This window comes from Pangasianodon hypophthalmus, chromosome 9 (assembly GCF_027358585.1).
Source record: "Pangasianodon hypophthalmus isolate fPanHyp1 chromosome 9, fPanHyp1.pri, whole genome shotgun sequence".
NCBI lineage: Eukaryota > Metazoa > Chordata > Actinopteri > Siluriformes > Pangasiidae > Pangasianodon > Pangasianodon hypophthalmus.
Window position 1 is genome coordinate 29,547,802 of NC_069718.1, and position 12,990 is coordinate 29,560,791.

Sequence of the window (12,990 nt, forward strand, 5' to 3'; positions counted from 1 at the left end):
CTGGCTCAAGTATAGATAGCAAAACGAGGCATTTACTTCTAGCAGTAAGTTTCCCTCACTGACACTGAAATACAGTAAGCTACAAGTAGGAGTCCAAGAGATCATATTCCTTCATCTACCATAATTTAGGAAACAACAAAGTGAGTTACGAACCCGAAGCTCTGCTCTCACAGCAACAGGGAGAAAAAAGGGAGAAAAACTACAATTAAAATTACCACAGATGAAAACTGGATGTTGTTGCATTTATTAACTCTCTCTCTCTCTCTCTCTGTGTGTGTGATATCAGATTCTGATATCGTGTCCAGTGAACTTTTCTGATCTTTCTGGAATGTAACAAACACAAAAGCTAAAGTAAATCTGATCAAATATTATTAGGTGGCTGTTGTTGTCAACAGTAAATAACAGTTTCTTGATTTGGGAAAGACATTGTTGTTTTGAAACATAGTTAGCTTTTTTACTCAGTCACATTAGATAGAAGATAGAAAACTTTCCAGAAAGTTCCACAGGATGTCTGGTTCAGGAGTTTAATAAAGTTATATAATAAGACAAACCAAACAAATGAATGAATGAATGAATTACAATAAATAAGTTATAATTTGTGTATGAAATGTTTTCTTTTTGCAGAAGCCTGATTTGTTCACTGTTTCTCAGGGCATAGTGATAGGGTTCACATGAAAAACCCTCTGGTACAGACCACGCCCACTTCCTGTTTAAATCCAAATACAAAAACAGTTTGTGCACTAAACAGATACAGATAATAGCATTGTGTTACACCTCTAGCGGAGACACAAGATCCTCTGGTACAGACCACGCCCACTTGTATATCTCTCTCACACACACACACAATTTCTGTATGCAATATTTACTGATAAACCGATGCTCCCAGATTATAGTATCTCTAGTTTTGTGTGTGTGTGTGTGTGTGTGTGTGTGTGTGTGTGTGTGTGTGAGAGTGTGTGTGAGAGTGTGTGTGTGAGTGTGTGTGTGAGAGAGTGAGAGAGTGTGAGTGTGTGAGAGTGTGAGAGTGAGAGAGTGAGAGAGACGTCTTTCTGCACTCCACAATCTCTCAGCTACAATTTATTATAAGACCATTAGGTCATGTACATAACACACACATGTGAGAGCGAGCAGCCTACAAACACTACACTCTGATCTGTGTTCCAGTTTCTACAACCAACACTGCAGATATAGTGCATTTTATTACAGAAAATAAAGAAGTATAGAACTGTACACTATCAGTTAATAACATGCCAGTACTAGTGGTACTTTACAGTGAGTTACACGTTGAATTTCATAGAGACTCTGTATCAGCAATGTCGTAAAAGCCACCTTTTGGCAGCTGATTTATGTCACTAAGGTCAGCGCTAGGAGCTACTAGCAGTGTGCTAGTAAACAACGGCTCCTGAATGGAGCAACAGAAAAGTGTTCAGCCTATTTTCCAGAGATCTTGAGTTTAAGTCCTGATGATGCCACAGACATCAGTGGCCAGGAGTCCAAGTGAGCAAGTGAGTCCCTGCTCTCAGGGAGGGAGGGGAGGCATACTCTCTCTCCCCTATCAATCACAGTGATACTAACTGATCATGGGCGTCTGTGAGCTCATTTATATGGAAGTGGGCAGATACTGCTTTCCTCCAAGTGTGTTATGTTGAATGAGCAGTTTGAAAAGATGCGGTTGGTGTCACTTGTGTGGGAAGTTAGTAGAGGACAGGGTCGTATGATAGAGGAGACTGAACTGGAGAGTGGGAATCAGACGTGACTACATTAGGGAGAAAATGTGGGGAAAAAAACAAGCATGGAGGAGCAGGACAGAGTGAAACTCCCCACAACACTGTGTTTCACAGAACAAAAGATGAGGAACTTGTATCTAAAAGTTACATGAAGGGAAATAGTGTTTTAATATTTACTTTTTACATTTTGTATTCATATTATGTTTTTCATGCTCTTATTTGTGATAGTTCTGTTCGATGTCACTTTCAAATAAAAGGAGAAAAGAAAACGTGCCTTTCACTGGTGTTTAATTCAGAAATGTGTTTACATTTACATTTATTCATTTAGTAGGTGCATTTATCCAAAGCGTGTTAAAATGAGGAAATATAATTTATAGGAAATATACAATTTTTTTTTCTTCCAGTGGGGACAAGTTAAGTGTTCATGGAAGAGATGGGTATTTAGCTTTTTAGTTCTTAAATGCATGTAGTTATTTTGTACAGACACTTTTTTCATCAGTTATACAGAATATAGTGTTATATGTATATATATAGCCGGGTCAGCAATAGGTCCAAAATCATTGGCAGTGAGAAGGTAAAGACTCTGCTGAATAGTGTCAGTGTTGTAGCAGTCGCATCCTTCATCAGAGGCGCCATTCCTTTAAGAGCTTACACGCGAGACGGAGTAGTCGCTAATGTATGACGTCACACACTTGCGACGGCGCAAAAGTTCCAAGTCCGACACGTGCGAACGTGTGTGCTAAGTTGAAGGCCTGATTGTGATTACCTCTGGATACTGTCACCACGCCGAAGGAAGCATGGGGCCGCGGGACGGCGTGAGTGTCCGATTATATTGTATACGCTTTCATATTTGTTTATTTCGCAGTTTATTTAAAAGGTTTTGTTTATTTCTGCACTTTTGTCTGTCTCAAGAGGGGAGAAAAGCATTTGTACGTGAGCCATTGAGTGTGAGTGATGACCCGTGTTGGCGAGTCGCCATTTTGAAAGTAAGTTGGTTCATACTGTAAGCTGTTTTTGAATGTATTTTGTAAAGTAATTTTGAAATGTGTATGCACTTTTGACTCAGTGGTTGTTCTTGTCTGGTAGGAAAAGCCACTACTGTTGTTTTGCTTCTGTTTATGTTTATGGTTATCCTGTCATAGGCCCCAAAGATTGTGCTGTATGGGGGTCACTTGTTACTGTTGGGAACTCCAAGTTTAAACTAAATTAATGCTAACTCCCACCCGGGTTAGTCGGGGAATAAAGACCCACAAAATTATAAGAGTGTTGTGTGTGGTCCCTCCCTTAACACCTGGCTACATATAAACACATTTTCAAGATGTGAAATGATCCATATCGTGATACAAGATTTTGTCCATATCGCTCAGTCCTCAGTACAGACATAATGTGTTAGTGTAAAATGTGTTTATTTAAACATGATTAGAGTAACGATTAATCCAAGTATTAATCCAAACAGTGCAGTTCAGTGTTACATCAAAATAACAAACCATGCTTTAATACATTTAAAAAGACATTCCTCTGATGGGTCATATTTCCTCAAATCAAACTCATCCAGTTGCTGTTCTGAGTTCAGTAACACAAACACCAGAGCTGACCACTGAGCAGGAAAGAGTCTGCTTCCCCTGAGACGACTGTAATCACCTCTGTTCAGGAAAGGTTGTACTTCCTGCACTAGAGAATGAGCATTCAGTTCATTCAGACTATGGAACAGGTTGATGGATTTCTCTGGAGATGGATTCTTCCTGTTCTTATCTTTGATGTACTTGACGTACATTTCCTGTTTGCTGTGAGAGCTGCTTCCTGTCTGTGGCATTAAGCCTCGTAAGAGAGTCTGATTGGACTCCAGTGAGAGACCCAGAAGGAAGCGGAGGAACAAATCCAGGTGTCCATTCTCACTCTGTAAGGCCTTGTCCACTGCAGTCCTGAGAAAATCAAACATGTTTGGATTTCTGAAAAGATCAGACAGATCTGTGGTTTGTTGTTCTGTTACATTTCTGCTGATGAAGCAGAGAAATGAGTATAAAGCAGCCAGAAACTCCTGAACACTCAGATGTACAAAGCTGAAAACCTTCCCCAGGTGAAGCCCAAACTCCTCTCTGAAGATTTGGGTACACACTCCTGAGTACACTGATACTTCTCTGACATCAATGCCACACTCTCTCAGGTCTTCCTCATAGAAGATCAGGTTTCACTTACATTATTTTTCACACAAGTCCCCCTAACCACTTCCCAATAAATTGTTAACTTCCTTTCCTCTTTCCTTTTCCTTTTCCTAGTAGCCACACATACACACAGAGTCCTACCTTCACTCTGCTGGATGCCGGCACTGCTGCTGTGGAAACTGTGGCAGGGCTCCGAGTATCCAGGCGGGAAGCCGGGCGGTGGGTTCGGGTAGCCTGGATATGGGTATGGCTGCCCACCTGCAGACCACGGGTTAGGACCCGCTGGAGGCAGAGCGGCGAGAGTGTCTTGCTAGATCCATCATTCAGGTTCAGAGAGGCCATGTCTGAAAGCCAAAAAAAAGGTAATATTAAAATTAAAAATAGTAATACTATTTTAATAGTATATGTTACTGAATGATTGATGAGGTATATATGTGCTATCTACCACAGTGCAAATAAGTCCTAAAGCTAGATGTACTTTGGCACAGATCTCCAAATGTATAGTAGCACTGTTCAGAGAAGGTGATCTTATTGACAGTGCGTCTCAGGTAGCCATGTTTCAACAAACTGCTGGCGTATTTTCGGGCTTCTAACCGGTCCTTGAAGCCTTCCACCCGTCAATACAGCCAGTCTACCACATCAGCACCTAACAAATACAAACACCAAAATGTACATGTTTATTCATATTGATGCATCTGAAACCATGAGCGCTTTTTACAGTGCAGACTGTGTAACTTTGTAAGTATAATTAGGAAAGTCACAGTCAAACCACTCCCCCTAGTGGCGATAAAGTTAAATGCATAGAGAGCTTTCTTAAAGATGACCACGCCCAGAGAAATCTTACTGATCCTGTCCACTCCTGCAATTATTTCTATTTGTGTCCGTTCTCAATATTTTTCTAATGAGCTTTGTTGGTCTAGTTGCCTAAATATAAAGAAATAAGCTGCTTAAACACAAGACTAACTTATTTCATGTGCAACACTTAGACTACAAGCCAGCAATGCAAATGAAACCCCCTTAAATGCGAAAGGAAAGGAGAAGGGAAAAAAGAAACTCAGTAGCAGTAAATATCACTGTGGTGAGTTCATTCATGTGAATTTAATCCCACAAATTCACAAACATTAGTGTGATCCAATATCTGTATAGCAGCTGTAACAACAGACAGCTACACAGATTAGCTGTAGAAATCCAGATGCAGATTCAAAAATAGAAAATAAGAGGTTGGTCTGTGGTTCAACTAACACAGGGCAACAGGACATTACTAAAAAGTCCCAGGATCTACCTTACATTACATACTTGCATCCTGCCCCGCCTGCATGAGAGTAAAAACATCCTTCGCCTGCAATTTTGTGTCCGGGTGCTTTTGGATCTCACTCAATTATCTCACCAAATCTCTAGTCCAAAAAAAAAAGGTGTTATTTCCGTCCACACATTGTTCCCAAACTCACCAAGGACAGCATTTGCTATTGTGATCTTAAGCCACATCCGGTCTCTGATCTCACGATGTGAATCAGGCAGCTTTATGACCTTCACTATTGTGGCCAGAAAATGGTCTTTAAATTGGCATTTTAACATGATTTGGGACTTAACTGAACTTATGAGATACAATAACAACACATCTTAACCTGTGCAATAAAAGATAAAGACATAACGTTCGATTATTGCGTCCCAGTGGAGCAATTGAGCAGAAAATGACTCCTGGGTCTGAGGAAAAAGCATTCAGCAGAAGTCAGTAAGGGTGCCAGTGTAAGTACAGTCAGAGTGCACTGATAAGGAGATTCAGTGTTACAACTCACCCAGGCTTGGAGACGATTTCCCGCAGAATTCTTACAGCATCATCATTACTCATGTTCTCAAAGTTCACATCATTCACCTGCACAAGAGCCACTTTGTTTCAGTAATAAACTTCTTGATGTTCAAAACTGGTACACTAAAAATGAGTGAGTGTTTAGAGATACAGATCTGTTCCCATGAGATGGTGTGTATTTATTGCTGGTGAATGGAAAAGTAACTCACCTCTCGTCTTTCTTTAAGTCCTGTTTTCCAGACACACTCATGTTGGAGGTCATGTCTCCTTCTCCAGATTACAGCAGGACACACGTTTACTTCACTCCAACATCAGTGTGTTAAATCAAACCGTGTATCAGCACAGATTTCACTTACAGGAAATAGTCACGGTATCAAGTCCTAAAACAACCTGTGTACATTAAACCTTCAGTACAAACCCACAAAACTCTTCTGCATCTAGTGTCACTTCAGTGTGTTTATATATTATAGCTTTAGATTTAGATACTCACTGTGTTTATATATTATAGCTTTAGATTTAGATACTCGCTGTGTTTATATATTATAGCTTTAGATTTAGATACTCACTGTGTTTATATATTATAGCTTTAGATTTAGATACTCAGTGTGTTTATATATTATAGCTTTAGATTTATATACACACTGTGTTCATATATTATAGCTTTAGATTTAGATACTGCCTTTGTTTATATATTATAGCTTTAGATTTAGATACTTACTGTGTTTATATATTATAGCTTTAGATTTAGATACTCACTGTGTTTTTACTGCTGAAATGGTTTATTTTCCCCTCGACACAAAATGGAGCTGCTGTGATTTACTTTCACTGGTTCTGTCTACCTGGTTTAACTGTTTTATTCTGCAGAGGGGGAGGAGCAGTGACACAGACAGGTAATAAACACACACACTCAGACACCTTGCCACAGAAACATGTTGCTGGTTTATTTTGGTTTGTTTATCAATGATGGATTGACTGCTCAATATAAATCATTAGCATTTTTAGATGTCTATAAAAATACAGGGTTGTGCTAGGAAAATATTTCATGATCCCTTCTCACAGCTCTATCAGTAAGACTTCAGCCATTTCTCAGTATGCATTCTTATACGATCTTGTGTCCTTGTGTACTTGTTCTACGTCATCATCCACCGCCAAAGTTTAATTCCAATACTCAAGAACGCAAGTACTGAGGACGCATGAAGTTACCCCAATGTGTTCTTCATATCAAGGATGCATCAGATGCAGACATGTGCGCACCGAACCCATTTGAAATCCCAGATTTCTGCGGCAAAACAATGGAGGATGATGGAAGCTGACCCATAACTAATTTTAAAGTCTTTTTAACCACAATAACAACAAAAGATTGAGATAGATATGAGGTTGTTGAAAAGTCGACTTTATCCCTCAGAAGTGTTTTAATGAAACTACACTAGCTTCCATCCTGAGGTAAAGGTTAACTCGTTAGCTTAGTTTTTAGTTAACACGAGGTTGCAGTTGCAAACAGTGAGCATACAACTTTAAAACATGCTTAATTAACTTTTGGTTAATCAGCCAGTTAACAGTAAATCTATTAAGCAGCTGAAAAATATTACTTACGGAGCACTGAAGAGATGATGGTCCTGTCCCACTATAATAGAAATGTGCTGGGAGAGTCCATTGCACAAACAGGAAGATCTCAGCACATCTCAGTTCTCACAAAGATACGTTCTATGTCCTCCTGACTTTCTGAGTTCCTGCTTCCTTCTGGCAAGCCCGGCCTTCACCAGAGTGCAAGTCCATTCTTTGCATTCTTAGAATTGAGAAACAGCCTTCTTCTCCTAGGGCTGATGGGATCTCCTTTTTCCACAGGCAGGGAGCTCCCACTTCTGCAGGGGTTCACACAATATCACAACGTTCATTATGATATCAATGAACCAATAAACAAACATATAAACAAATCATTTAAATACATGTTCATGTAAACATCCCACATTGATATAATCTTTGGAAATTCCATCTGTAGTTTAGTTTCTTTTGCAGCATTTCTGTATACCTAACATCCCCATGTTTGTTCTGCTCCACAATCATCACCTGGTATGAAGTTCAGGAATTTTCTAACAAAAAAATGTTGTTAATCCTCCAACTCTGTTTTTGGATCCTGAGGCCTGCTGCATGAAGCCGGTTTCAGTGGCTACTCAGGTAAGTTTGTGTTTACTTTGAGCAAACGCTGGTTTATCGATCTCAACAAGGTGGATTGGTTTTTTATCAGGTTTCATCACCATGGTAACGTACACTGCAGGGCAAACCTGCTCCAGAGCAGCTTTTATTCTGGGAAAGACTTCGCAAACCCAAACTGGACCAATCAGCTGAGAGCAAAGTGAGATAACTCTGACATGTGAAACTTAACCCTTTAGTGTTTGTAGTGATGCTTCACAGTTTGTGGAGAATCCTCTGGAGCTCGATCAATAAGAAGGACACTTCGAAGAGACACATGGATTTTCCCAAGGACCATCTGTATGAAAGATAATGATATTTGGCAGATGGTACAGTTTAGGTTTAAATTCCTCATATTTCTGCATAATCATTTCTTGCTCTTCAGCCAGAAGTCTGCTCACCTGCTTTTTTCCATCTTGAACGCTATTGGCTGTTATGTGCACGCGCTCGCTGAGTGAACACTGCTTCAGGGTTAAAACTGAGAAAGTTGATAACCAGCATCATGAAACCTGTTAACCTTCATTAACCCAGGTTACATTTGTCTGGTTTTGTTAACTCAGAACTTCAGGTGACAACTGCAGCTCTGAGTTTGTTCAACTCGCTTCGTCCAACAGGCCTCTGCACTTTTTTTTTTTTTAGGTGGGTAAACCAGCAGTGACGCAACAAGTTTGCACTTTATTAGGAACACCTGAACACCTGCTCCTTCATGTAATTATCCAATTACAAAACCAGAACACAAATAATAAAGACCTTTCTATTATCCAAGCTTTTATTTTTAGACAGGGATTGAGGTTAATGAGCAATTCTGCTAAGGACAATGGTAAGAAAATGTGGCCTTGTGGAGATGTTGGGATTTCTATTGGTGATGAACAGAGAACTCATCCCAGGAAGACTTTTAGTCATTAACTGCTTTTATAAGAACCAAAACATGAGAATTATTAATGTGTAAACACCTCAGATAGAGCTGGTAAAGTGAGAATATTTTATAAATTATATGAAGTGTTAAATGTGGGATATAATATTATTTTATGTGGAGATTTCAGTCCCATTACACATGAAAAGGATAAATTCCCCAATACAAACACATCAATATCCAGAGAAGGGAAACTACTCCAAAAGGTTTGTGAAACACATGAACTGAAAGAGTCTTTTAGACAGAAATTCCCTCAGGACATTGATTTCACCGTTTTGACTCAAAAATAATAATAAGAAGAGACAGAATGTCCAGCTCTAAACCATCCGAGTAGCACATTACAGACCTGATCACTCAGTAGCCTCAGATCACTGATCTGTGAAAGTGAAGCTAATGATGGAGTCACACGGCAAGAGAAGCTTCTGGAAACTAAATCCCACATGTTTACTACATAAAGAAACTATAGACCAACTGGCAAAAGAAATTCAACCAATAAAACTATTAAAAGATTTAATGAAATGTGGGAAGTTTAAAAAAAACACATAACCTTCTTTAAAGGAAAATGTAAGTGACTTAACAAAGCAAAGAAGGACTAGCACAGCAAACTTCTCTCAGAATCTGCTGAACTTCAATGTTGAAGATTTATTGTAACAAATTGTGAATTATTCAATAAAGTTTGATTTAAAAACGCAAGACCGGCATTTTAATTTTATTTATTTATTTATTCATTCATTCACTCGTTTATTTAATTATAAAGCGTTTTTAATAATGGACTTTTTGTCACAAACCAGTTGTTACAGATATCCGGATATAAAAAGTAAATATAAACCTTTTTTTTTTTAACATTTCCATGTCAAGTGCTGAGAGGCATGAAGATATGTTCTTAAAAAAGGGATAGAAAATAAAATTAAAAACTACTACTACTACTACTATAATAATAATAATAATACAGAAAGACTAGAGTAAAGAATGCAGGTTGATGAATATTATAAATCTAAAGGGTGTTGTGTGCAGCACTGTGTGTTGTTGTGGATGGATCTAGACTGCCATCGTGTGGCCAGGTTTAGGAAGTGCACGTTCCCAGAGCCACTGCTGTTTAAAGCCGCAGCTTATAGTGCTGCTTCACCGTGTATTTTCAAACCGCGGCTGCAAATAAAAGCTTGGACAATATAAAGCTCTTTATTATTTGTGTTCTGGTTTTGTAATTGGACTCTTTCCACGTTTCAATTTCAGATTTAATTTCTCTAATCCCCACTGACGATTATCTCAACTTCTCATTTCTTGTAGAAGATCTTTAGCATCGTGGATTTATTTAAAGCACCTGTTTGCAGACCTTCTTTGTATATAGAGCTGCTAGTAAATCTGCTCTTTCACTAATACACACTTTGTAAAACTGACTGTAAGCCATCAGGTCCCGGGCTTTTCCCATCATTCAGTTGTGACTCTGCTGGAATTCTTTCATCAGTGTTAATTGGGTTACCTAGTGGTGTTAAATTAGGCTCTTTTCTGCTGACACGTGATTGGCTGATTGGATAATGACATGAATGAGCAGGTGTTCCTAATAAAGTGGCCGGTGAGTGTAGTGTACAGCATGTTAATGGCAGTAAAACGCTGTTACTGTGGAGTGTATCCGTACTGAACTTGTCTCCATGTCAATAATGGCTTTTCTGGGCTCATCTCCTGGAGGATTTCATTTATCTGGTGAAAATCTGCAGATTCACAGCACATGTAATCTGCTCCACTTCTGTAAACCATTCAAACACTGCAACTCTTTCTTTTCTACACTTACAAGCTGATGGACATTTTTCCAGATGTTTCCTGCACTAACTGAGCTTCATAGTGTTTCTCTTAAAGCCTTGTTGATGCTGATGTTGGTGGTGATTTAGGCCTGTAGGAAGCTCCAGCTGAAACGCAGCTCTCACTGTCTCCACAGCCAACCAAGCGCTTGCAAAATGCCTGTAGCCTGTGTTTTACTCTTCAACCTTTCCAACATGTATTCTGCCTTCCAAGAGGAGGATGAGCAGGAGGAAGAAGAGGCTCATGAAGCAGAAGTGGATCCGATTCTTCAACAAGATTTACTACAGGCTGGATTTACTGTCACACACGCCATCGCCACTGCTCTCTTTCATTAGTAGTGTAGCAGTAAGGTTACTCATACATACAGGCCACTTTATTAGGAACACCCCTTACTCATACATACAGGCCACTTTATTAGGAACACCTTTTACTTATACCCAGATAGCAGAGAGACGTCGATTCAGCGTCTATTTTTAGTTTTATAGGTCAGTATCAGTCATCAGTTAATTTCAGGCTATTGTCACATAAACGATGGGGAAAGTCAGGTGTTGTGTTAAATCCGACTGCCCGGCTGGATCCTACACCCCTTCACGTGCACCATCGTGTTTCCTGTAGATGTCAGTAAAAACACATTCTTTATGCTATATTAAGCAAAAACTTTATAGCCAAAATTAGAAGACTAAACTGTTTACATAAATGAATATTTTTTAATCATAATTTTAACATGATGTATAAGATTCTAAATGTTTGTAATGTCATCATCAGTGCCAGCAGCATTCTCTCCAGTTCTGCATTATGGGATTATGGGTGATTGCCAGAGAGGGAAGAGGCTTCACAAAGTAAACTCTGATTCTGAAACAATTCAAATTCACTCGATGGAAACATTTTTTCAGCAAGTCATATGGTATAACACCTGAGAGAGTAATATTTAAAAATAAATAAATAATAAAAAACAGTTAATGAAGATGTAGATGCAGCAGGAGATTCTGCAAAAGAAAATGGATAAAAAGTCCAGACATGACATACCTCAATATATCTCCTATAATCATCACATAGTGCAGGTGATAAATTATAACAACAATAGTGAAAAACATATTTATTGATGTGAGATGTGAGTGATCCGATGTGCACCGGATAATCTGTGCTCTAACTCCAAATTCATCACAACCTGGGAAGAAATACTTCTGTTTTCAAAGAATCATTGCCTCTGGCTCCAGGTTCAGTTGAAGCAGGTGTTCTGATTTGCTCAGCTTTATGTCACTCATATTCATCCTGTGTTGATTGGTTGAAGTGTTGACAGTGGGCGGGGCATGAACTCACGCAGGCGCAGTTACGTGGGCTTCAGATTAGTTAGTTAATTGTCTTAATGTCTGATATTAGAGAAAACACACGCAAAACCAGAAATGCTGCAATAAGCTGAAAACACAACGGAAATGGTTTAAAACAAAACGGAAATGTTTCAGAGGGATTTGTCAAAAAAAGCTAAGAATTATCACATTAGCTAATTTATTCATTTGACGAGTGTGTTTATATTAGCCCCCTTCATCACTTTTATTTTAAGTAACATTAATTATTCATATAAAAACTACTTATACAATAATCCTCACTAAGATCAGGATACTCGTTCTCATTAAGATAAAACCAGAAAAATGTTATTTGACTGTCAAAACTTAAGTAAACTTACTCAGCTTATTGTTTCTGCTTGTTTTTCTAATTCTTTCTTCTAATTTCTTTTTTAAATTCTTTTTGTAATTTATCCTTTTTGTCCTTAATTTGTACATTTTTTTTTACATTTATGACAGTTACATGTGCGCAATTTAATGAAGCCACAAGATACTAAATCAAGGTCATGAAATCATAATGTCTGTGATGTAGGAGGTTTTACCTCCCTTTTAATTCTCTATTCTCTGTATTTTCTGCTGTTTTCAGAAATTGTATATCATTGACCTGATCAAGGACTTCAAATAAATCTGCAAATGAATCCTGATTACTAAACTTGTAAATTTTATTTACGTGATTTTGTTTAGACCAGCTTTATTGTGGCTTTTGCTCCGTGCTGTCTGAGATAACAATTGATGATAATCCATACTCGTGTGTGTGTGTGTGTGTGTGTGTTTATTGCCCTACCTCACTGCCCTTTGCTCTCTGCAGTATAAACCAGGTAGGCTATGTAAATAAAGGTGAAACTCAGCAGCTCCATTTTGTGTCGAGGGGAAAATAAACCATTTGAGGAGTAAAAACACAGTGAGTATCTAAATCTAAAGCTATAATATATAAACACAGTGAGTATCTAAATCTAAAGCTATAATATATAAACACACTGAAGTGACACTAGAGGCAGAAGAGTTTTGTGGGTTTGTACTGAAGGTTTAATGTACACAGGTTGTTTTAGGA

The 12,990-nt window shown here is 38.5% G+C and overlaps 1 protein-coding gene and 1 long non-coding RNA gene across 5 annotated transcripts in view; one reads left to right on the forward strand and one right to left on the reverse strand.

Annotated features, from left to right (window-relative positions):
- LOC113523737 (NACHT, LRR and PYD domains-containing protein 3-like) overlaps positions 1–12,990 on the forward strand; it is a 152,080-nt gene that overhangs the window by 122,081 nt on the left and 17,009 nt on the right. Inside the window, exon 1 of one of the 3 annotated variants that reach the window (XM_053237022.1) lies at positions 10,648–12,840. The exons of the other annotated variants lie outside the window; for them this stretch is intronic. The gene's annotated coding sequence lies outside the window, so the exon portion shown is untranslated. Of the gene's footprint in view, positions 1–10,647; positions 12,841–12,990 lie in introns of those variants that run through there. 3 annotated transcript variants of the gene reach the window in all.
- LOC128318907 (uncharacterized) lies at positions 2,712–6,081 on the reverse strand. Of its 2 annotated transcripts, none has more exons than XR_008302332.1 (3): positions 4,368–6,081; positions 4,031–4,233; positions 2,712–3,649 (listed from the first exon to the last, which is right to left on the reverse strand). It is a non-coding gene; the product is annotated as an uncharacterized LOC128318907 (long non-coding RNA). The 2 variants fall into 2 exon arrangements; XR_008302331.1 differs by having other exon boundaries at positions 4,335–6,080.